Genomic DNA, 23,704 nt, shown 5'->3' with positions numbered 1-23,704 from the left:
AATGAATGTATGTACTGTATCCCTAAAATGTACCAATAAACTCAAAGCTGGAAAACAAACAAACAAAAAAAAAACTATAGATAAAAAACGCCAGCCCCGTTCAGCCTATTGTTGCTTTACCTGCTATCGCTATTCTCTTGCCCTGTGGCTACTCTGTAAGGCAGATAAGGCAAGAGTAGGCTGACCAGGGTGAGCTCTGGTTTTCAAGGCTGATGATTATCTGGCTGGGTCTTATTTTCTGGGAAAGAAAATAGGAAGTAGCTTTAATATCATATAGTGCAGTGTGGCAACCACAGTCTAAAATGATTAGCTGTGCATTTCAAAATAACTAGAGCAGAAGAATGTAAAGTTTTCCAACACACACAAATGTTCACAGTTAAGAAGACGGAAATACTAATTTACTCTGATTTGATCATATATACATATATGATCATTATATAAAATATATTCAAATTGTAATGCTATGTTCCATAAATAAAAACAAATAATAAATGTCAGTTATGAAAATAGTGTATGTAGTAGAATCTGTGAAGGAAGCTGTTATGGCTTGTGTTTAGATGTCCACCAAAAGTCTCATACGGCCTTAGATGGACTGCTTCGGAGGTTGCTGAATCTAAAGTGTGTGATTCATGGTGTAATGCTAGGCCAGAGAGCACTAGGATTAAGGGCATGAGTGCTACTCGCTCTAAATAGTCTGAAGAAGATGAAAGGGCAGGAAGATGCTGTTAAGGCCCCGTGTTGCTTTGCTAAATTCAGTCTGCCATGAACTGTTGCCCCTCTGCCATGCACTACTCTGCCTTGGAGCCAGTCGATTTTGGACCGAAACCTCCGCAAAGTGAGCTAAATAAACCCCTTTCCCTTTAACTTTGGATGCTGAATATTTTGTCTCAGCCACAACTGAAAAGTAACACAGAAGCTTATCTTAGGGAGGGCAAGGAGGAAAAGTCTTTTTAAGGCAACAGCACTGGAGCTTAAGATGGAATATAAGGAAGCCAGGTAAAGATTCACAGAAAAAGAGCAAATGCAAAGTAGGCTGGGAACCTTTAACCTTGAGCTGAGGAAGAAGGTTTTAGAGCTACAAAATTGTGAGAAAAATGAGGAATGAGGTCTGAGAGTTCATCAGGACCAGCTCTTTGAGGCTTTCTAGGCCACGGTGAGAAGTTTGGATTTCATTCTGTTCGACCTGGGAAGTCACTGGGTGTTGTATGGCACTGTCTGTCCAGTAGACCCTTCAAAAAAACACCCTGATGGGGAGTTGTGGGGCTGGGTCAGTGAACAGAAAATAGAGAGGAATCAAAGTGAAGTGAAACTTTCTGTTGTCTAGCTCATCATTTCACCAACGCTCATTTATATTCCTCCAATCAAGTGATCTACTTACTCACATGGTTAAAGGCCAGTCTCCTGAAAACCCATGTACTTCAAAGTATTTTTGTTGTAGTTTGGATCTTGCATGTAACCCGCATAGTAAAGTCTTGATCCCTAGTGCTATTGGGAGATTACAGAACCTCTCAGAGGGGTCTATGAGAGGTCATTAGGTCAGTGGGGGCATGTCTTCAAAGGGGATTGTGGGACCTGAGTCTTTTCTGCTTCCTTTATTTTATTTCTCAAGCATGAGGTGAGCAATTTTTGCTCTGCCAGGCACAACCACTATAAAGTGCAGCTTCACCACAGACCCAAAGCAACAGGGTCAGCTGGTCTCGGACTGGAAACCTCCACAACTGTGAGCCAAACTAGACCTTTCTCTTTATAAATGGATTATCTCAGGTATTTGTTACAGTAACAGAAAGCTGATTAATACAACTTTTCTGCACAGAAACATTGGTCCATTTTTCACATGCAGCTATCCTACCAAAAGGGTCATTTTCTAACTTTAGAGAACTCACACCCTTAACTTGAGAGCACAACTGTGCAATATGAGAAGAAGGCTTTACTGCAGAGATTCTCAGGTAATCAAAACATTCAGATAGGCTGGGAATTGTTCTAAACGAGCAGCTTTGTCATGGCCTCTGAGAACAAATCAGAAGTAACTGCAATTCACTCAACAGTCGGCTGTCAAGTCCATCTTCCTTTGGTATGAAAGTAAACATCTTCCCACAATAAAGACCTTTATGAGAGCAATAAAACAACTCAAGGGAGCATTGTCATCATGAACTAATCATGCCCTTGGAGAACTGGAAACACTTTGCTGCACCCAGTGCCTCATAGCACCTGAGGGCTGTGATTATATCATAATAATTTCAAATACCCCAGGTCTTCTTGATTAATTAGATAATATTCAATTTCATAATACTGTACTTGAAGTTTCTTTTTGGAAGTTGTCTAAGCAAGCACAATTTATAAAACATACATACATGCATGCACCCACTTGATATTTGCATGAATTTTTAATTAGCATCTTCCTCAATTGAACTCAGGTTTTATTAAGAAAAAAATAGTAAAGTTCAAGAAGTAGACCCCAAGGCTTTACTTTAACAATGAGTTCTGCTGATGAATTTGACCCAGGAAAACTGAGAGAAACTGGAAAAAATTGCATAATGTATTTTATTTCCAATCAAAAACTAATTGTGATACTTCAATCTTCCTTAAAACACGCAATCACCCATTGTTGAAAAAAATTGGAGCAGAATAATAAACATATATTGTTAATAATATACACAGGCACAAATATATACATTAATTTGGGAAATATGGCATAATAAAATGCACATTAAGATGAGACAGAAAATCTGAGCAATAAACTTAAATGTTGGTATAGTAATTTGGCAATTTAAAACCTGTAATTGCTCAAATATTTAAATAAATCAAATGGTCCTTTCTTATTTACAGTCTAAAGAGGTTACTAGAAGGGGAAAATCTTAACTATTCATAAAATGAATACAGTATCTATGAATCTCATGTAGCATAAATTAATAAAATGAATAAATATCTTTGAAATGTGTTATAAATGAAGATATTTCAAAGCACAATCACTTTTCAAAACCAATAGAAAATTAAGAAAAATGGTTGCTGAGGGTTTAGCCCAGTGGTTCTGCTCCCTGCCTTGCAGGTACAAGGACCCAAGTTTGATCCCCACTACCAAAAAAAAAAGAGAGAGAAAATTAAGAAAGATGATGTGCATTTTTTGTTTTCTTGTATTAATTAAATATGAACAAATTACAGGAAAATAATCCTGTTGCAGTTTAAGTTTCAAAGCTTAGTTTATGTTGTAGTCCACCAAGCAGTATGCTAACAAGTGAATGATGGAGTATGAAAAAAATTCAAAATTTATGACAATAACTAAATATGAAGAAAAGAATATAAATTGTAATTAATTTCTGAGAAATACATATTTTTCTCTTTGGCACTGTAAAAATACCAACAAACAAAGCAGAGTTTTTATCACCACTCTGTACCTGTAAGCATACACACACCACAAACTCTTTGACCCCAAGAAATTACTACTCAAGAGAACCACAGAGGGAATTTGTTTTCAAGTTACACATGTGACTTAAATCATCAACTATGTTTTGAAAACATTTGTATATTGTTGGGGAAATATAATTAAAAGTAAAATCTTGCCAACCCTGAAAAACCTCTTGGCAGGGGTAAAAGAGAAAGAAAACAGTTTCGTTACTGAATAAGCATTAAATCAGAATGCCAAGTCCAACACAGACAACGCCTAGCAGATACAAACACCCAAAGAAATCTCACCTTGTTATATAATCAAACAGTCACTACTGCTTTGTACATGATATAAATATCCAATTCCATACTTTTGCATATGACCATCTGGTTTTCTTATCACCACTTATTAAATAGATTATCTTTTCCCATTGCGCTTTTTTCATGTCTTTATGGGAAAATGGTTTACTATATATGCTTGGCTTTAATTTTAAAGTCTCTGTTCTGTTTCACTAGTGTCTGTTTTTATGTCAGCAATATTCTATTTTCATTATAAGGGCTTTGTAGTATATTTTGAAATAAGGACATTGGATGCCTTCAACATTTTTTTCTCAAGATTGATTTAACTACTCAGCATCTTTTATTGGTTTCATACAAATGTTAGTATTTTTCTTATTTCTCTGAAAAACAACATTAGAATTTTGAAAGATGTTTCAAAATTTACAGAAAGAAAAAAATTCAGAAATATGTTTGAATTTGCAGATCACTTTGTGTAGCAGGGATATTTAAACAATATTGATTTTTCTGATCCATGAATATAGGATATATTTCCACTTGTTTATATCTTCTTTAATTTCTTTACATCAAACTTGTAGGTTTCATTGTACTGATCTTTTATTTCCTTTGAAAATTTATTCTTAAGAATTTTATTTTTTGGGCCGGGGATTTAGCTCAGCGTTTCGGTGGCCTGCCTTGCGCGCACAAGGACCTGAGTTCAATCCCCGGTACCCCCCCAAAAAAAAGAATGTTATTTTTTAATACTATTTTTTGAGACAGGGTCTCATTATGTAGTTCAGGCTGGACTTGAACTCACTATGTAGCCCAAACTGGTTTCCAACTCATAATAACCCTTCTGTTTCAGCCTCCTGAGTGCTGGAACTACAGGTGTGTGCCACCACACCCATCTTTTTTTTCATACAATTATAAATGAGATTCTTTTCAGACTTTCCTAATTCAGATAAGTCATTTTGGTAGAAATAAATTCAACTGACTAGTATGTTGGTTTTTGTATCCTGAAAACTTATTGAATTTATCTATTAGTCCTAACAGTATTTTTGTAGAATTCTTAGGATTTTCCAAGTATGTGATCACATTATGCAGATAGGCATAATTTAAATTCTTATCCAAATTAAGTTGCTCTCTTACCTCATTGCTCTTACTAGTACTTTTAGAACTATTTCAATTAGAAAGGGTGAAAGTGGGAATCCAGGGCTAGAGCAGAACTTGGATCAAATATTTTAAGTGCTTTTTCCATTGATCATCATAAGTGACATTTATTATGTTGTAATTTTCCTTTCATACCTAATATGCAGAATTTTTACCATTGAAGATGCTGAACTTTTTCAAATACATTTTCTCCATATGATAAGATGATTTTAACCTTCATTTCTCAAATGTGTCTATTATTTTGATTGATTTGATCAAAAGCAAATTCAACATGATAAATACTTTTTAAATGTGTTGTTGAATTTCGTTTGCAAATATTTTAGTGATATTTGTATTCATCAGAAATATTGACTGGAAGTTTTATTTTCTTACAGTGATCCTATTTCTTTTTTATGTTAACCTTGACATCAGCACCATATTGACTTCATAAAATGAGTTTGAAAATATTTCCTCTTCTTCTGTGTATATCTGGTTGGATCACAGAGGCACAATCCTGAGGTGTATGTCTGAGTCCTTACCCCTTCCTCTCCAGGCTGTTCAGCTCCTCTGCCTCCTGGCTGCAGTGAACTGAACATCTTTTCTTTCTTAGGCCCTTTAGCCAACCATGGACTGAGTTCCTTGAAACCATGAGTCAAATTAAACCTCTCCTCCTTTTAAATTGTGGATATCAGGCATTTTGTTTCACCAGGGGAAAGCTGACTAAAGCAGTTACTATAGATGACTAGAAAACTGCAGAAATCTGCTCAAATGTATTTAGAAGATCTGAAACACACCAGGAAAGTAAAACTTTTGATAGTCCCTGTTGAGTTAGTGAGTGGTGAAAACAAAAAATAATTTTTGTGATAGTTTACCAAGTTTAACATTTTAATAACCTAGTTACACAAATCTTTTCAGAGCTTCAGACAGTGCTACAAGAGATTACAGTGACGGGTTACTGTTCTCATTAGCATTTGTTTTTTAAAACTCAGAGACAGGGCCAGGGATTTAGCTCAATGGTGGTGCTGCCTCCCTCACAAACAGAAGGTCCTGAGTTCAATCCTGGTACAAAACAAAACAAAAAACTCAGAGACAGGTGTTAGCTCATAACAGCAACCAATAATATAAAAGCATGTTACATCAAATTACTGTTTAAATATAAATCTTTAACTTATTATGGAATTGACTATAACAGCAGTTTCAAACTTTTCAGGTAACCAAGTAAATTATTAAGGACTCCCTTAGTCAATTAGTCACATTCTCCAATCTACCATGGATTTATTTTTTCCTACTCAAATTTTGTCAGTTACTATTTGTCTATGAAATTTCACTCATAAATATTACTCCTAAAATACTGCCTTCTAAAAGGTGACAACATTGTGAGTCCTGTTTGTAGAAAAGTACCCAGCTCCATGCCTATGGTAGATAGTCATGAATATCCGTGGATTAACAATGTAACATTTGCTCATGCTTAAGGGCAAATGATATTTGATAAGTTCTAAGTATTTTATTTCTATTATGTGCATCAGTATTGCTACAGTGAAGTGATGGTTTTCTGGACCAAATTAGATAACTTTGATAATAAAACTTTGTTTTATTGTGGGTTTAATGTGCAGTTTTAAAATTCTCAATAGAAATGCATAATGAACTGTTGACAAAATTTTACGAGTGCCTTAAAACAAAACTGTATAGTAAATGTATGTAAATGCCATGTGACAAAATGATGATGATGCTAACAGTCTTTAATTTTTACTTTAGTGCATAAAATGAGCTGTAGTCTCAAGTACTAGTTTTTTCTAGGTTTTTATTAGCAAGGTAAATATAATATCAAATAATGCATGAAAGTACTTTGTTTATTAATATTATATCATTAGTTAAATTGTAATTTATTAACCTGTTATTTCCGACAAGTTCCTGGCAGCAGAATTTTTAACATTACTAGGACTGGATTCTGTATATCTCTACACATTTCTTTCTAGTTCTAAATTTATCCTATTTAAGAATTCCAAAATGTAATGGATTTCAGTGGAACTAAACCAACAGTCTACATAGATCCAAAGGTACTAATTTTCTACATTCAAATGTTTTATTATAAGACCTATTAATGTAACTTATTGTTGACCTTTAATCTATGATAGAATGCCATACATTCTCAATATAACAACTCTAATTTAGGCAACAAAAGTAAATGTAAATTTGGGCCTTTTGGAAAACAGTGAAATCTCTCTGCAACTCATTTTAACTAGGATATATTACTTGTGTAAAGTCCTTTCTACTAAAGTCAAGCTGCTAAAACTCCTGAACCAAAGTAGACATGTTTAATCAAGATTCTAACAGTGCAACAAGATTTCTGGCTAATATTTCATATTATTGAAAAAGCGATATAGTTTGCGCTAATTTCATGAAAAGAAAAAAAAATAAGATAAAATAATAATACTTTTAAATCCTTAAAAATATTTGTCTTAACTTCCAATGGCCACTAGATGGCACCTAGTATTTGGCAACCATAACACTTCTTTCTAGATTTTAAAACCGAGTAAGCACCAGGTCAGCTCTGACGGAAAAAAACAGTCTTGCCACAGGCATGCAACATTTCACTGTCAGACAGCTAAACTTAAAATGCATGTGGTTTTCTGATCAAAAAGAAAATATACATTAACACTTTATTATTCCTATTAGGTTTTCTAATTTTCCTAAAGAATTCGTGAGATTTGAATTTTCATTAATATGGTACTTGTGTGGATCATTCTAAAGTAGGGGCTAGGAGCATTTTTCCCTAAATTTGTTTCACTCTTGAAGAATTTGTTTTATGCAACCAAGGCCAAGTGAGGATAACATATAAAGTAGATGTTCTAAAATTTAACGAGCCAAATGTGACCAATACTATCCTAAAAGAATTTACAATAAAAGACTCTGATTTCATTTATGTATTAATCCTTCAAAAAATCTTTTTTGAGCAATGTATCGATAACAATACTCTGTGCTACTGCATCTGAATGTATTACTATTTACCTTTCCAGAAAAAGCCATTATGAAACAAGAAAGAAAAAGTAAACTCATTTATTTAAATACAAAAAATTCAGAGAGTTATACAGATTTCCGATTGTCAATAAATTCAGAATGGAGAATTGGATTACTTCTCCATTAATTTTAGGATGAAAGTTTTTATGGCTCCAATTTATATATTTATCTTCTTTTATACAGAGGGACAATTTATTTGTGGTACAGTCAAGGAAAAGGAGATGGTTTCTTGCCTCCAAAATTATCATTTTCTCTTACTTTATTTTTTCTTTCTTCAGCACCACTTATCTTTTCATATTCCACTTTGCTGCTTTCATTTTCTTTGCCGTCTTTTTTCCCACTGTACTCATTCCCTTCTTGTCAACACTTACAGCCTAAATGCTTTCATTTTCATAGCTTGACTAAGAGCATACACTATTTTGATAATATGTCTTTCTTGTTCAGCTTTCTCTTTCAGTGACATACGGGAATGTGTATTTGTTTATGGGGCATGGCACATATATAAGTAACTCAAAATCATGTACCTAAAGCTGAAATGTTTATATTTCTGTCCTACCTGCTCACCCTTTTAAATGACTCCCTCACAAACCCAAGTGAGAAGCTTGGAATTATTTGTATTTTCCTCTTCCCCTCACCTCTTGTATGAATACTTTTTGTGATCTTTTGCTTTCAAATATATTTTGTATCTAGTACTTTCTTTGTTTCATTCAAAGTCTAAGTATTGCAAATAATATTTTCATTCTTTTTTTTTTCAATTGAGTTTATTGGTACATTTTAGGGATACAGTACAGTTACATTCATTGTTGGGATCTTGTACCTCTACGTGACAGGTCTTGGTTCTCATTTTTTCCCCTTGTCCCTGCCCTCCCTTCACCATTCACAACCACTTTATTTCCATCTTTTCATTCTCTCACATTTTTTCTTTTCCCTTATTACCCTTCCCCTACCCATCCCACCTTCCCTACACCTTTAGACCTTTTCTTCCCATTTCACATGTCAGTCATCTCATTAGGATCTTATGTACTATTACAGTTTATTCACACCAGAGAAACTATTCGGTATTTACACTTGTGTGACTTATTTATTTCACTTAGGAACATATCCGCAATATGTAGCCATTTTCCTATGAATAAATCTAATTTCTCATTCTTTATGGCTGAGTAGTATTCCATTTTATAGAAAAACCACATCTTCTTTATCCAGTTTCCAACTGATGGGCAAATGGGCTGTTTCCAAGTGTTAGCTATTACAAACTGTGCCGCTATAAACATAGGTGAGCACATATCACTGTGATATGATTATTTTAATTTTTTTGGAAAGATACCCAGCAGAGGGATGGCTGGGTCAAATGGAACCTCTAGTCCCAGCTCTTTGAGAATAATATTTTCACTCATGTTGATGACCTGCCTGCCCCTCCAAGCTCATCTTTGCCCTCCTGCTGTTGATTGGAATGCTCCAGTTCTCCTTTTGTCTCTCCTGCTTCTTTAAACTGGCTTTCCCCTTTACCAGGTTCCCGTTTCAATTCTTTGCCTGAAGAAATTATGTTCTTTCTTCAGGGTTTAGCAATCTGTGGAGCTTCCCCTGACAGTACCATGTAGAGCTGACCCTGGTACCAAGTCAGTTTCTTGGCACAATGGGCATCTGGGTTTTAGTTTTGTCATGAAGAATATGGGCAAATATTGGTTCTATAGCATTTCATTTTAAAAAACAAACATGAATAATGTGCTTAGAAAAATATTTGGTATAGTACATAGTAAGCATTCATTTTCAAGCACTATTACTGGTATTATTTATTACTATTACAGTGCCTTCAGAATGAGAGGTGTTAGAAATATATATGGACATACATTGTTTGCGTGTATGTCCTTCTCATGACACCAAGATCATTGAGATAGCCTTGATATTGCAAACCGCATTCCACTTATCTTTGAATAGCAAATGCCCAATAGAATCTTTATTACAGACTAGTATTCTAAGTGAATTAAGAAAGGACTGATGGCAAGTCAAATTGGACAATGTAAAATCGGAGCAGCACTTTTACACTAGAGCTACTGTAGATGCTTTGTTTTTCTTTTTATCTTCGCTTATAAGTACAAAATCTTAAAACTTGAAATATAGCATATTTTCCTGTTGACTTAAATACCATCTTACCCTTGACTGCTCCATGGGAAATATGAAAGCAAAATAATATCTTCCAAAAGTTAAAGTTAAACTTATGTAACTGGTTGATCTAGAAGAGTAAAGAAAATGTCACAATAGAATCATATTTTTAAAAATCCATCTATCGATAATATATTCACCAAATGTCTCATTCTTTTTTCTTGTAAAAGTACCTTATCTAAGATGCTGATGTTCCTTTCAGCCCACATGAGCAATCAAAATAAAGATTCTGCCTTGGCCTCCTCCCTTCCTAAAAAGTCACAGACATGGCTACAGGCATGTAAGTGGGAGAAAAAGTTCCTAAGTGTTCCAGAAATGAGAACTATTTAATCTCTTCGGCAGTCAAATTTGTAACAAGCACTGTTTAAATTACAAAAGGAGTTATATACATTTGTCAAGAACAATAACTGATGCTAAACACTTATTTTTTTTCTTTTTAAAAAGTATTATTAATACCAAAGCAACAATTTAAAACTTGATAAATTATCATGTGTAGGGTTCTCATAGAATGCATTAGAAGCAAAATAATCCGTTCTGAAGGAAAATATGTATTTACATTAACAATTTTTTATTTCCATGTTTAATCTATTGTCATTATCACCAAAACAAAATTATGAATGGGAAAGACATCACCAGTTAGCCACTCCTTTAAATTTTCTAATGTGAGAAAGCAATGTTTAACTATTTCATAAGTATTAGGTAATTTAAAAAATATGACCGGGTTGACCTTATCGTGTTAAGAAAGAATAAAAGAAAAGTTAGAATGATTTCAGATGATTTTCTCTAACTCAAACTAAGATAATTATTTTACTTTTAAAGTACTCATGAAATTATCTTAAGCATATTTTTGGAATTTTGAAAAACTTAGAAAAACTTTTAAAGCATGTATAAACTACTATATGTTATTATCTTGGTGAATTTACCTTTAAAATATTTTCAAATGCTTATTTGCCAGAAACCATCTCTTGTTTTCCAATCTTACTTTCTTGTTAGACAAAACTACAACAGAAGCTAATAATACCGAATGCTCGTCTTCCTGGACTCTTGGAGCAAGGACATAAGACCCAACTGTGGCCAAATGAAGAACAGCGGTACTCTGACTAAGTGAGGGAGGTTATTTCTCTCAGGAAATATTTTACTTCCTGTTTAAATGGAGTGTTTAAGGAAGCTCTGGAATAAGACATGTTCATCCATTTAGGATCGTGAGACGAAGAATTAGAAACACTGATACTGCACTGAACCACGGAGCCAACATTGAAAGAGGTTGCCTCTACTGAGGTGGATGTGTTCTTAGCAAAGGGAGAAGAAGCGCTGTTGATAGCATCATAGCTGTTTGTATCCCAAAACAACATAAATAACAAACATGTTTGTAGATAAAGTTGTACTCAAAGGTGTATAAAATTGTGTGTCTTATTTTTGTCACATACTATTTTATTTCGATTTTCTTATGTTGCTGCACGTTCCTCAAAATCATTATATAGTGGCTGTATAGTATTGTATATGAATATATCGTAGTGTTTCCACCTCATAAACTCTATGCAAATGAAATCAGATTAAGACAAATACCTCCATTTCCAGTGATTTTGTGAAGATATACCACTTGATGAATCGTAAGACAAATTTAAATAAATTTAAGGGATTTAAGCCACAAGAAGTATGAAAACTATTTAGAAGACAATCATTAGATTTCTGTAAAATCACCAAAGATATGGAAAACTAAGCAGCACACTCCTAAATAACTATTGAACAAAAAAGAAACATAAAAAAAATCAGAAAGTATTTTGAATTGAAAACATAGCAGGCCAAATTTTGTGACATGCTTGTTATGGTTTAGATCCAGAATGCTTCCCAGAACTCTCATGAGTTCAGAGGCAGGGCTTTTGGAAGGTTATTGGATCAGCAGGGAGCTATGCCCATCAATGAATTAATCCGCTGAGGAGCCCACAGTTGAACATCCTGTCAGGAGATGGGGTCTGGTCTACAGAGGCAGATCACGGGGGGGGGGGACTGGGAGGGTGCATCTCCCTCCCAACCTCCCTCCCACTTTCCACGCTCTGCTTCTTCCATGGCCAGCCATCCACTCCTTCCTCTCTGCAGTTTCTGAGCTTGCGCCGGTCAACCATGGGTCTGTGGGTGCTGAGTATTGCCTCAGCAACAAGAAAAGCAGCTAAGCCAATACTGTTGAAACACTACTTAGTAGCACTAATGTGGTTATAACAGCATTTCTCACAAAGGCCAGAAAAAAAAAAAAAAACCTCAATCAATACCTGTACCTTCCAACTTAGGAAACTGTACAAAGACGATAAAACAAAAACCATAGCAAGCATAAGAAAAGAAATATTTAAATACAAAATAGAAATAAATGGATTACAAAACAGAAATAGAAGAAAATCAATGTAATAAATACAAAATGGCTTTCTTAGAAGATCTAAATGGATGCATTTTTTCTGCAACGTAGTGAAGAATAAGACAGAAATCACAGAATACAAATTCAGGAGTAAGGGAGGTGATCTTACTGCAAGATGTATAGATGATAAATTGGTACATAAATTACTCTGAGTAACATGATAGCATAAACTTTAGCAACTTAGTTGAAACAAACCAATTGCTTAACCAAATTCATTCAGAAGACAATGTACAGCTCTAGTAGACCTATATATATACTAAAGAAACTCAATGTTTTGTGGAGTTCCTTGTGCCACCAAGCAATGTTTAATTAATAAACTTTATATATAAAAACTCAAAGAAAGATGGTTTTATTAGTGAATTATAACAAACATGTAAAGAAAACAAAATGCTGCTGATTTTAAATAATCCCTTCCTGAACACCGAAAAGAGAACACCTCTTAACTCACTCTACAGGGCCAGAATATCCTAGATTGTAAAATAAATCAGAATCTGTGAAAGAGCAGGGAAACTTTAGTCCTTCCTCATGAAGGTAGGTAACTGATCAATAAAATATTGGTATATCAAATTCAGTAATCTATAAAAATAATAATATATCATTGACAAGTGAGATGTTTCTCAGAAATGCATGGTCGGTTTAGCATTGCAAAAGCAAAGTGGGCTTTTCTTATCCCACATATTGCAGAAGACAAAACGTAAAGATTTTTTCTGACATAAAGAGAGTTTGATACTATGAAATTAGAACTATTTTTTCATCTTTCTATCAACTCTTTGTTTTTATCAACCTATTCTAAGATGACAATATGGCACATAGTTTACTGTTCAATGATCATATACTAGGAACTCGACTAATAGTATTTTATTTAATATTAATGGAAAGTCTAAAATGTGGCTGACCATCAGATAACAAAAATCAGATCTGAGAAAATGATATAATAGATGTATTAAACCAATTAACAATAAAATTCCTAGTAATCAAAGAATAAACAAGAGCACCTTAACCAGATGGAAGTACATCTATCAAAAATACCTGCACATTTATGTTGGCAGTAGTCAACCTATTGGAAAATATTAATTTCAAACTTGAATTTACAAAATCACAAATATTTGAGAAGTACTAACACCATGAAGATTGGGGCGATAAAAACAACTGTTTAAATTTATATCTGAAGAGTTGATAGCATAATCATAAATGGACTTTAAAATAAATAAAGTTAATATTCTCAAAGAGATAAGAAAATTATTTTTACAAAGAGACAGCCAGTTAAAGAAATTTCTTAATATATAAAAAAGAAGTATCTATATATGTTAAGTAAATATTGCTTAACAACCAAATAATTCTCTGAACTAAAACATGCAATATTATTCTATTGTTTATTTTTTGGTCCTCTGTTATTTTTCTTTTTTAAACACTTTTGACCTTGCAGGTTGGAAAATAAAAAGGGGATATCACATTATGTAAAAGAGATCACTGATATAAAATACAAATCCAATCGTCTTACCTTTCACAACAAGAAAATTACAACCAAAGGTGATTAATATGCTCTTGGTCACATACTCTCTTAGAAGCAAGGGCTGAAAAAGATGGATAAAATAGAAGAAAGACAAGGAAAGAGCTGAGACCACTAATTTCTCTCATTCTCTCTGCCATTCTAGATCGAGTTTCTAATATAAGGAAATCATTTCTATAATTCTTAAGTAGCCTGAGATCCACTTGTGCAGAAAAATGTGATTTTCAATTAGGAAAATCCTTCTGCTCTTTGTTAGGTGATGACCAAAGTGATTTGTTGATTTTCAGCTGTAAGGACCACTTAACGTTGCAATCACTGATAAGTTCCCTATTGTTACTCAAAAGTTCTTCCCGAGTCTACGTGTTCTTCGCGGCCTTGTGGCGACACCTTTGGAGAATGTATAATGTTGTACAGAGAAAATTTGAAGAAGTAAAAATATCACCAGTGCCCTCCTTAATCCTTACTTTACCTTTTCTCTTTGAGAAATGATGATATGAAATGATATATTTCATGCTGTACTCATAATGATGTCCTGCAGCTTGTAATCAGACAGCAGAGAGGATCTGTTTATATGTGAATGCTCAGAGCTACTGCATGGTCACAAGTGATTATGAGGTCAAAAGAAAGAGATTTTATAACCGCTTTGTAACTTACATCCAATTCCTTTTCTCTGTAAGATACGATGCTGTGTTTTAAAGTGTTTGCATGCCGTAACTTCATAACTTACACTTCAGCACATGTCTGCAGATAAAACTCAACCATGATAACTTATTTTTTTAATTTAATAATTTATTGGTTTCTAAAATACCTCTGGTAGCTTTTCTGACAAAATATAACATTTATTCAGAACATTCTCAAATGTATTTTGGAATTTAGGTTTTATCAACCCGGTTCATCATTCTCCAAAACGGAACCCTCAATTCCCATCCTGTGTGAACTGGGAGTAAATAGTGGGCAAAGACTGCAGCGACTGTGGCAGTGAAAGTCATTGCTGGCCCTGAGTTTCTATACAAAACCTGGGAGTTCACGGCAAACTTGGTTCTTCTATGTATAATCCACGTGATGTTGACCAATTCATTTTAATTTTCTAAATCCAAATTCCATAATCTGTAAGGTAGGCACCATGACACTAGTATCAGCTTTCCATTGTTTATTAGAAAGAAATCACATAACATGTGCGCAACACCGAATAAGGGACCTGGCTCATGGAGGTAACTTGGAGTGTTTAACATTATTTCCATCGTCTTTACTTATTACGGCCCTCTCTGCAAGGTGGTCCCTTCCAGTAATAGGACTGTGGAGTGTGCAGGTAGCTTCTCCTTCGCAGCCATTGCAAGGACTCCAAAGCGATATGCACCTCTCACCGTCTACTCCACAGACCTGAGAACTCAGCTTTTATTGCCTATCAGCTGTTGATGGCACTAGTCTGCCAGTTACCACCGAGGAGGCCAGCTAGCATCAGGCAGTTTGTGATCCAGCTGCCAGCGCTGCTCACATCTATTTTGGCAGGCCTCTGGTAAGCCTCTGTCTGTATTACTCTTGAGCTATTTTCACAGAAGTCTTGCTCTCTTCATTTTAAACAATATCATGGGCTTTCTGTTTGTCCATTCTCTCTCCCCTCCATCACAATGGTAGATGAGAAAGTGGCTATCAACACACATTGCTCAGAATCTAGAAAAGGAGGTAAGCATAATAACAATATCTATAAAAATCCTTTGATATGTTTCCTATACTATTATCCTGTTTCTCTTTTGCTTGCTTCATGGTGTTTATACTTTCTCTTTCTGGTCTTCTTGGTACAACCAAGGGTAGAAAATAGTTTTAGTTGTCTATTTGGGCTTCCTAGATCCAGATTCTCTCTTCTTCTTACCCAACACTTCACTACTACTATGAATCTTTCCAATGGACCATTTTTTTAATTCTGTCATTGAGTTTATTGGTACATTTTAGGTATACAGTACAGTTACATTCATTATTGGGATCTTGTACCTTTACACAACAGGTCTTGGTTCTCATTTTTACCCCTTGTCCCTGCCCTCCCTTCACCCCCTCCTTTCCTCCCCATTTACAAACACTTTTTTTCCATTTTCTCATATTTTTTTCTTTTCCCTTGTTACTTTTCCCTGACCCTTCCCACTTTCCCTACTCCTTTAGCCCTTTTCTTCCTATTTCACATCAACAATTATCTCATTAGGATCTCATGTACTATTATAGTTTTTCACACCAGAGACACTGTTCAGTATTTACACATGTGTGACTTATTTATTTCCCTTAGGAGTATATCCTCAATATGTATCCATTTTCCTACGAATGAATCTAATTTCTCATTCTTTATGGCTTAGTAGTATTCCATTTTATAGAAAAAAACACATTTTTATCCAGTTTCCAGCTGATGGGTAAATGGGCTGTTTCCAAGTTTTAGCTATTACAAACTGTGCCGCTATAAACATAGGTGTGCATATATCCCTGTGATATGATTCTTTTAATTTTTTTGGAAAGATGCCCAGCACAGGGATGGCTGGGTCAAATGGAACCTCTAGTCCCAGCTCTTTGAGGTATCTCCATATTGATTTCCATAGTGGTTGCACCAGTCTGCACTCCCACCTACAATGGAGAAGGTCCAATAGACCATTTTAATAATATCAGCTACTTACTTAAAATTCTGAGCCTATGTTTGGTTCTCCTTCTCCAAAGCCTCTTTTTTTGAGTATCTGGAAGAACATTTCTTGAGGCAGGGACCAGAGATGTTTATGGTGCATGGTCATGCCTATTGCTACCACATGTTTTTCAAACAGTGGTCCAGCTCTCCTTCCTGTATCTTACTCCCACATTCCCGGAACATCTCTGGAATTCGAGATAAAACATTTCTTAGTATTCCACCTCTACCTATTTTTTTCTTGCTGTTGTTTAGTTTTGTTTTGTTTTTTGGTACCTGGGATTGAACCCAGGTCCTTGCACTTGCAAGGCAGGTGGCAGAACTTCTGAGCTAAATCCCCAGCCCACCTTTACCTTATCTTTGAAATTTTCTAAAGCATTAGAAGGTGGAATTCTCTGTCTGCTGAATGATATCCATTAGCTAGCCTCCAGGCCTCATGACTCACTGGGAAGGACAGCTCGTAGTGCAAGGGAAACTCTAACTAGGAGACAGACTGCTCAAGACACCAGTTACAATGGAAATTAGAAGTTCCTCTTTCTACTAAATTCATTCCTCCAAAGAGAGAGCCCAAGACCTGTCTATGTCCATTGGTTCTTACTGAATTATTTTCTCTTTACTCGAAGCCAATTCTTGCGTACTTGGGCTTTGGATGATCATGTTGGAGTTCTGCAAGGCACATTTCTGCCTGTCACTGCACAGTAGCATTCCTTTTACGCTCCAGCCAAAAGGGCCACTAGTGAGATTCTCCTAGGAGAGAGGAAGAGGGAAAGGCTTGCTCTTTTAGGGATGACTTCTCTCCTTGCTAGGACTTATAGCATTGTCAAGGTGCTGACCCTTTATTCAAGTAGCAGTGATTCCTCCTTATAAAAGCATCTGAATTTAGTTTGCATATTTTGAGCACAGCTTTTTCCACTCCCTGTCTCACTATAAACATGAGAAGAATATACCAGCAGTCTCAGAAGTCTGTATCCCAAGCTGCCAGAGAGCCTCCTCTGAGTTTACCTCCCTGGAGCCCTCTGCCATGTTTTAATGATTTCAACCATTCCCCCCTTCCTCCTTAGGAACGCATCCTGGAGTTGCTAGCTCAGACACCCTAGAGTCCTTCTTTACCTTGTACTTTATACCATGTTCACAATTTTTTATATTAAATTCCTCTGTTCAAATAACTAGTGTGGTTTTTATTGCTTTGCTGGCTCCTGGCTGATCCACCATTATTAGGGTGTGGGTCCTGCAATCTTTTTGCTTCTTTCTAACTCCTCAATGGAATCACATAGCTGAGAGTGTGGGGAGGAACAGGGGGGATGTTGAGGGGCAGATCCTTAGTAACATCATCATTTCCCGCTTGCCTTTACAGTCTTCCATTACTGTTTAACAGTTTGTGCTAGAATTTTTCTGCTAAATAAACTCTAACAAATTATCTCTCTTTTCCTACCAGGTTCTGAATGCCACAGTTACATCATTCTTGATTTAAAAAATAATAATGTCGTATTATTGTCACAGCTAACTGCACAGAGAACAGATACTTGATCCCAAGAACTTGGGCATAAAGTCATATTTTCTGTCTCCATATCTCAAACTTAACTCATTAGCTATGTAAAATCGTTCCTGAAGCTCTTTGAGTTTCTTTCATTTATTAATAAATAAAGATAATAAATTACTTCACGGATTTTTTGAGAATTATATAAATTGATATATGTGAACTATTAAGAGTAATAATTATCAGTGTTAGTTATTATATTTATTAAAATAGCTTTAAAGATTAGAAAATATTTTTAAGTAATTTAGTAAGTAGCATCACATGCATAAGAAGGGTAATCAAAGACAAGTAAAACAAAAGGAGTTAAGAAAATATTGTGGTTAGTGTTTGGCAACCAGATTTCTCTCAGGCCACCAGAACAAATATAGTATCCTGAATGAAAATAAAATCTGCTACCCACACACCTGACTGTGTACTTTTCTGTCTTATCTTCAAAGAACTTGCAGTCCATTATAATATATCTTGATAACTGCTGGGATGGGAAAATGAAGAGTTTTATAGCATTTCAGAAGAAAAACTGAAGAAGATTCCCTGGGTTTGTGAAGCAAAAAAGGAAACTCATTTTAAAAAATAAAGGAAAGCACATGCTCAAGAGAAAGCACATAATTTTAATTGCATTCAAATAATCACCATGCTCCAGAGGAGATGTGTAGGGTGTGGGAGAAAGTAAAATTGACAATACAGATAAAGGGGAGATTGTCAAGAGTGGTGGTTATAAAACCAAGGAGAATGGAAACTGAGTTCTCAATTTAATCGCTTCTACATCATCATGGTAAGGCAGAAGTGATAACATATATTCATTGCCCTGTAATTTTCCTTTTGTCTACATTGGAAAACTACACGTCCCCAATTAGAGTGAGATATGACCAACTGGCCAGTAGAATATAAGTGGAATTGGTATCGACTACTGAAGGATCTTTCAGTTTACTGTGGGGCAAGAGGCAAGAAAATGTCTTTGCTCCTTTTTCCGGAGCACCTAAGAGAAAAAAGATGGAAACCTGAACCCAATCCTAGATCTTCCTCTTATTCTGGGAAAAGCTGTTGGTAGCTGATACAGAAGCAGAGAGGGAGCTCATGCTATGATCCTGTACACACAAGAGAGCTAAGGCCGGTGCTTGGTTGGTGCGGCGGTAGAGGGAATGCACGTCAGTCGTCCTACTGATAGAGGTCAGAGACTGACTATCTCAGCTAAGAAGGAAGGAAGGGAAAATGCCATTTTCCAGATATGTTGCTATATTGGAATATTGAAGGATCTCTTCCTTGGAAAGTCCAGTGCACAGGCCCTGTATGATAGTAGGGATAGAAAACAAGCAATAACAGCCACTGCACTATAGAGCTATGTGTTCTTTCCTCCTTGCTTGAGGAACACTCTACGACTTTGAAAAGGCCAAAAACTAGGAAGTAAAGAGAAGGCACGGGTGCCTACTGGAAAGCTGATCATAGAGCAGGATGACTGAGAAAAATCTTTTGGCATCAGAGTCCCAACACTAAACAGAAGAAGGAGAAATCTGCTACTGGAGTAATTTGAAGCCCTTGGTTTTGTTTTGGTTTTGGTTTGGGTTTGGGGTTTTTTTGTGTGTTTGTTTGTTTGTTTTGGTACCAGGGATCAAACTCAGGACCTTGAGCTAGCGAGGCAGGTAGCAGAACCACTGAGCTAAATCCCCAGAATGGAGCCCTTGGAATGTAAAGGTAACCGCAGCAACAAAATCAATGTGAACTGCTGACTGCAATAAATCAAGCTCATATGAGCAACCTGATAGAAGAGATGATTCTGTTTCCAAACATAAATATTATTTACCTTGGTTTCTAAACTGTTTTTTTATACATACAGTCTGGAATAATAAAAAAGTGACATACAAATGATTTCAAAAGTAAAATCATTTCCAATACATAAGTTAATAGAACCAAACTCATATATTGGCATGATCAGAGAAAAACTACAATGACTATGAAAATACATCTAAGAAATTTGGTTGTAAGTGATAGACAATATGCAAGAACACAGAAATTCCATCGGGGAGGTGGAAATTCTAAAAGAGCCAAATGGAAGTGCTAGAAGTGAAATACATGATATCAGAGAGAAAGCATAATTTCATTAAGCTTAGCAGACTAAACACAGGAAAGAAAATAGGCAGTGAACTCCAAACTATAGCAATATAAAAGTACTTAAAAAAGTAGAGCAGTAGAGAGAATCTGAAAAAAATCTGAAAAACAGCCCCCAATAACTGTGTACAACATCCATTACGGTTTTGGTCAAGATGTGCCCCCAAAGCCTCATGTGGTCATAGGCTTGATCTAGAGTGTGTGAGGCTGGAATTGATTTGTGGTGCAATGCTAGGCTCAAGGGCACTAGGATTAAGGGTGTGAGTGCTGCCTGCCCTAAGTAGTTTGAATAAGATAAAAGGGGCAGGGAGACTCTGCTATCTCTCTTGTTGTCTTGCTGCCTTGTGTGTACCATGTTGTTTCTGCTCTGAGTGCCTGTTTGTCATCCCTGCCTTGGAGTCAGCTGATTATGGACTGAAACCTCTATGAACTGTAAGCCAAATAAACTTCTTTCCCTTTAACTTTGGGTGTCAGGTATTTTGTCTCAATAAGAGAAAACTAATTAGCACAACATTGACTTGCCTAACATGCATGTAATAGCGGAAACAGGAGAATAGAGAAAAACAAATACTTGGATAGATAATGGTAAAGGGTTTAAAAATTAAAGAAAGGCAACTAGCTATGGGTACCGGAAATCCAAACTATAGCAGAATATAAAGGAAAACATTGTAAACTACTGAAAACCAAAGATAAAAAGAGTGCCAGAGAGCAAAGACATAGTATATGCACAAGAAGAAAGATAAGAATCACCATAGGATTCTCTTTTGAAAAAATGCAAAGTCAGGAGGAAAGGGACCAATATCTATAAGTAACAAAACCAAACCAAAACAAAATATTCTCAACAATGAATTTTATTCTTAGTGAATACATCCTTCAAAAATGAAGGCAAGATAAGGTTTTCACAATATAATAATGTAGTACAAGAAATATTAATAGTTTTTCATCCAAAAGGAATATGATGCTAGATGGACTATTCAATAAAAAAATATGAAGATGGAAAATGCAATATATAGGTCAATGATACAGATATTTTATTAATTTTTATTCATTTAATTCACGATTGTCTAAATGAAACTGATAAAATTGTTCTTTGGTGTTTATAACACAAATAGAAGTAAAATGTATGAAAACAATAACAAATGGATGATAAAAATGAAATTATACACTTCAACATTCTGACACATTGTATGAAATATTATTTAAAAGTAGACAGGTATAGCCGGGTGTGGTGGTGCCTGCCTGTAATCCCAGCACTCTGGAGGCTGAGGCAGGAGGATCACTAAATTCGAGACCAGCCTGGGCTACATAGTGAGTTCCAGGGCAGTCTCAACTACATAGTGAGACCCTGTCTCAAAAAACAAAACAAAACAACAACAAAAAAGTAGACAGTTATAATTTTAACAAGTGTAACATAATTTATAGAGAAATCACTGAGAGATTATAGAGAAATCATTGAGAAGATGTGAGCATCAACAGGCTAATTGTGGAGATGAGGTGGAATTGTACAAAATGTCAATCTGAAAGACAATAGGATAAGAAAAACAGAAAGAAAGAATAGGTGTGACAAAGAGGAAACAACACTATGATAAATTTAATTCCAACATGTTAAAAATTGCATTAAGTACAAATAATTTAAATACTAGCTGAAAGAAAGATTGGCAGTTTGGATTTTAAAAGCTAAATTGTTTTATTTACAAGAAAAGCAATTGTAAAGGCACAAGTGGGTTAAATAAACTGATAAACATCAAAATTTTAAGCCAAAATTTTGGATGGTGCAACTATAACTTATTTATCATTTTGTTTATCATTTTTGTTATGACAGAATTTCACTTTCTATATTTAGCCTTATATTTTTTTGTAAATTACGAAACACTTTCAATGAAATTAGAAAATAATTCTAGCATCATCAAATGGGAGACTATAGAACTTATAAAAGATGATACAAAATATTATTCCAATATTTTAAAGTTTATAAAATACAGAGAAAATAAACACTAACAATAGCATTGAATAAGGATTTCCGTACACATTATAACAGAAGAAGTAGAGAATTCTGTTATAAAATGGAAAAGAAAAGTCCTCATTTAGTTTATGGTTCATCAATGTAAGCATCCTAGACCTTGAAAAGCAAGCAAAAAAGCAAAGAATTGATACAAATCTCCAGATGTTTCCTCGTGTAGCTTCTTCCTTCCTGATTTATCTCCTGGTGGTAGGTATGTCGATAAATTTTTTTAAAAAAAATTTGCACCATTGCATGCAAATACACTTTGTAGGGTTATTTTCTCTGTTATTGAAATAAAATGGAAAGGAAACTCACAAATTTTGCCACCAAAGCACTTTTTAAAAATTCTCCATTTTCACATAGTCACAAGGAGACAGCTTCACTTCAGCAATTAAAATACCCCGTCGGCATAATATCAAACTTCACCTTGGATATTGCCACCCCGTCCCTTCCCAGTTGGCTGGCTGCTGTAGGTTGTTACCTGCAGGCAGAAAGGGGCACTGTGAGGTGTTTTCTCTATTTTCGCTACTTCGTTGCAAATCCTACATAGGTGGTCTGACTTTAAAATGTGGAATAGTTGGCAAATATTGTCTTGGGGCTTTAGCCAAAACAGTCAGAAACAGTTTAGTTGTAACATCCTGTTGCGTACCCTTGGTAGCACATCGAAAAACGCACGATTCTCACATAGCTTTCAACTCCATATGTTGCAAGTCGAGAGGGCGAATTCAAGGGCAGGCGCTAGAATAACAAAGTGGGCACGTTTCGGCTCTTTACAGGAAATACCTAACCACACATGTCACAAGCCATTGCAGTGTTTCCTAAATTTTCCCACCAGTTTTCCCTGAATCACTGAAAAAAGAGACAGACCCCTGTAGGATATAAAGTCTTAGACTAAAAAGACATATTTATTTATGATGCTTCTTAACGGTCTGTATTTTGCTAATTAAAACATACAAAGTTTGTATTCTAAGCTATGCCTGTGTTTATTTTAGGGTAAAAATTATGAGTTTTTCCTAACCTTTTTTCTTACAATTTTTTTTTTCCTCCAGGGATATGTTACCACATTTACCTCCAAGATATATGAAAGCAAAATACCCTCATTTGATCATCACAAATCTACAGAAATAATGGTGTTTATGTAATTGTAAAGGATGCTGTTGGACTTAGTTTTGCTTGTGTTCTCCTTGTTATTACATGACGGTTTAGCCTGTATTGAGTTTGAATTTCTATCCACAAGGGAGCAGACATTTGTTTTCAGAAAACACTGACAAAATATCTGGGCCATTTTTCAGATACTGCTTTCTTCCTTCACCTTTTTTCTTAGCATATCCTTCTAGTCGTGATTAGTCTCCACTTTCAGAAAGCACTCAGCTTAAAAGAGAAATCAGCAAAACCACTGGAAAAGGAAAGGAAACTTTAGAAATATAACTTTTTTACTCATTCTAAAGGAAATTGGTCCTCTAAGATATCCAAGCTAAAAAGTCGTGCCAGTTACAAATTCATTT

Source organism: Fukomys damarensis, unplaced genomic scaffold (assembly GCF_012274545.1).
Source record: "Fukomys damarensis isolate Sample0158 unplaced genomic scaffold, DMR_v1.0_HiC HiC_scaffold_4, whole genome shotgun sequence".
Lineage (NCBI taxonomy): Eukaryota > Metazoa > Chordata > Mammalia > Rodentia > Bathyergidae > Fukomys > Fukomys damarensis.
Note: the sequence above shows the minus strand (reverse complement) of the source record.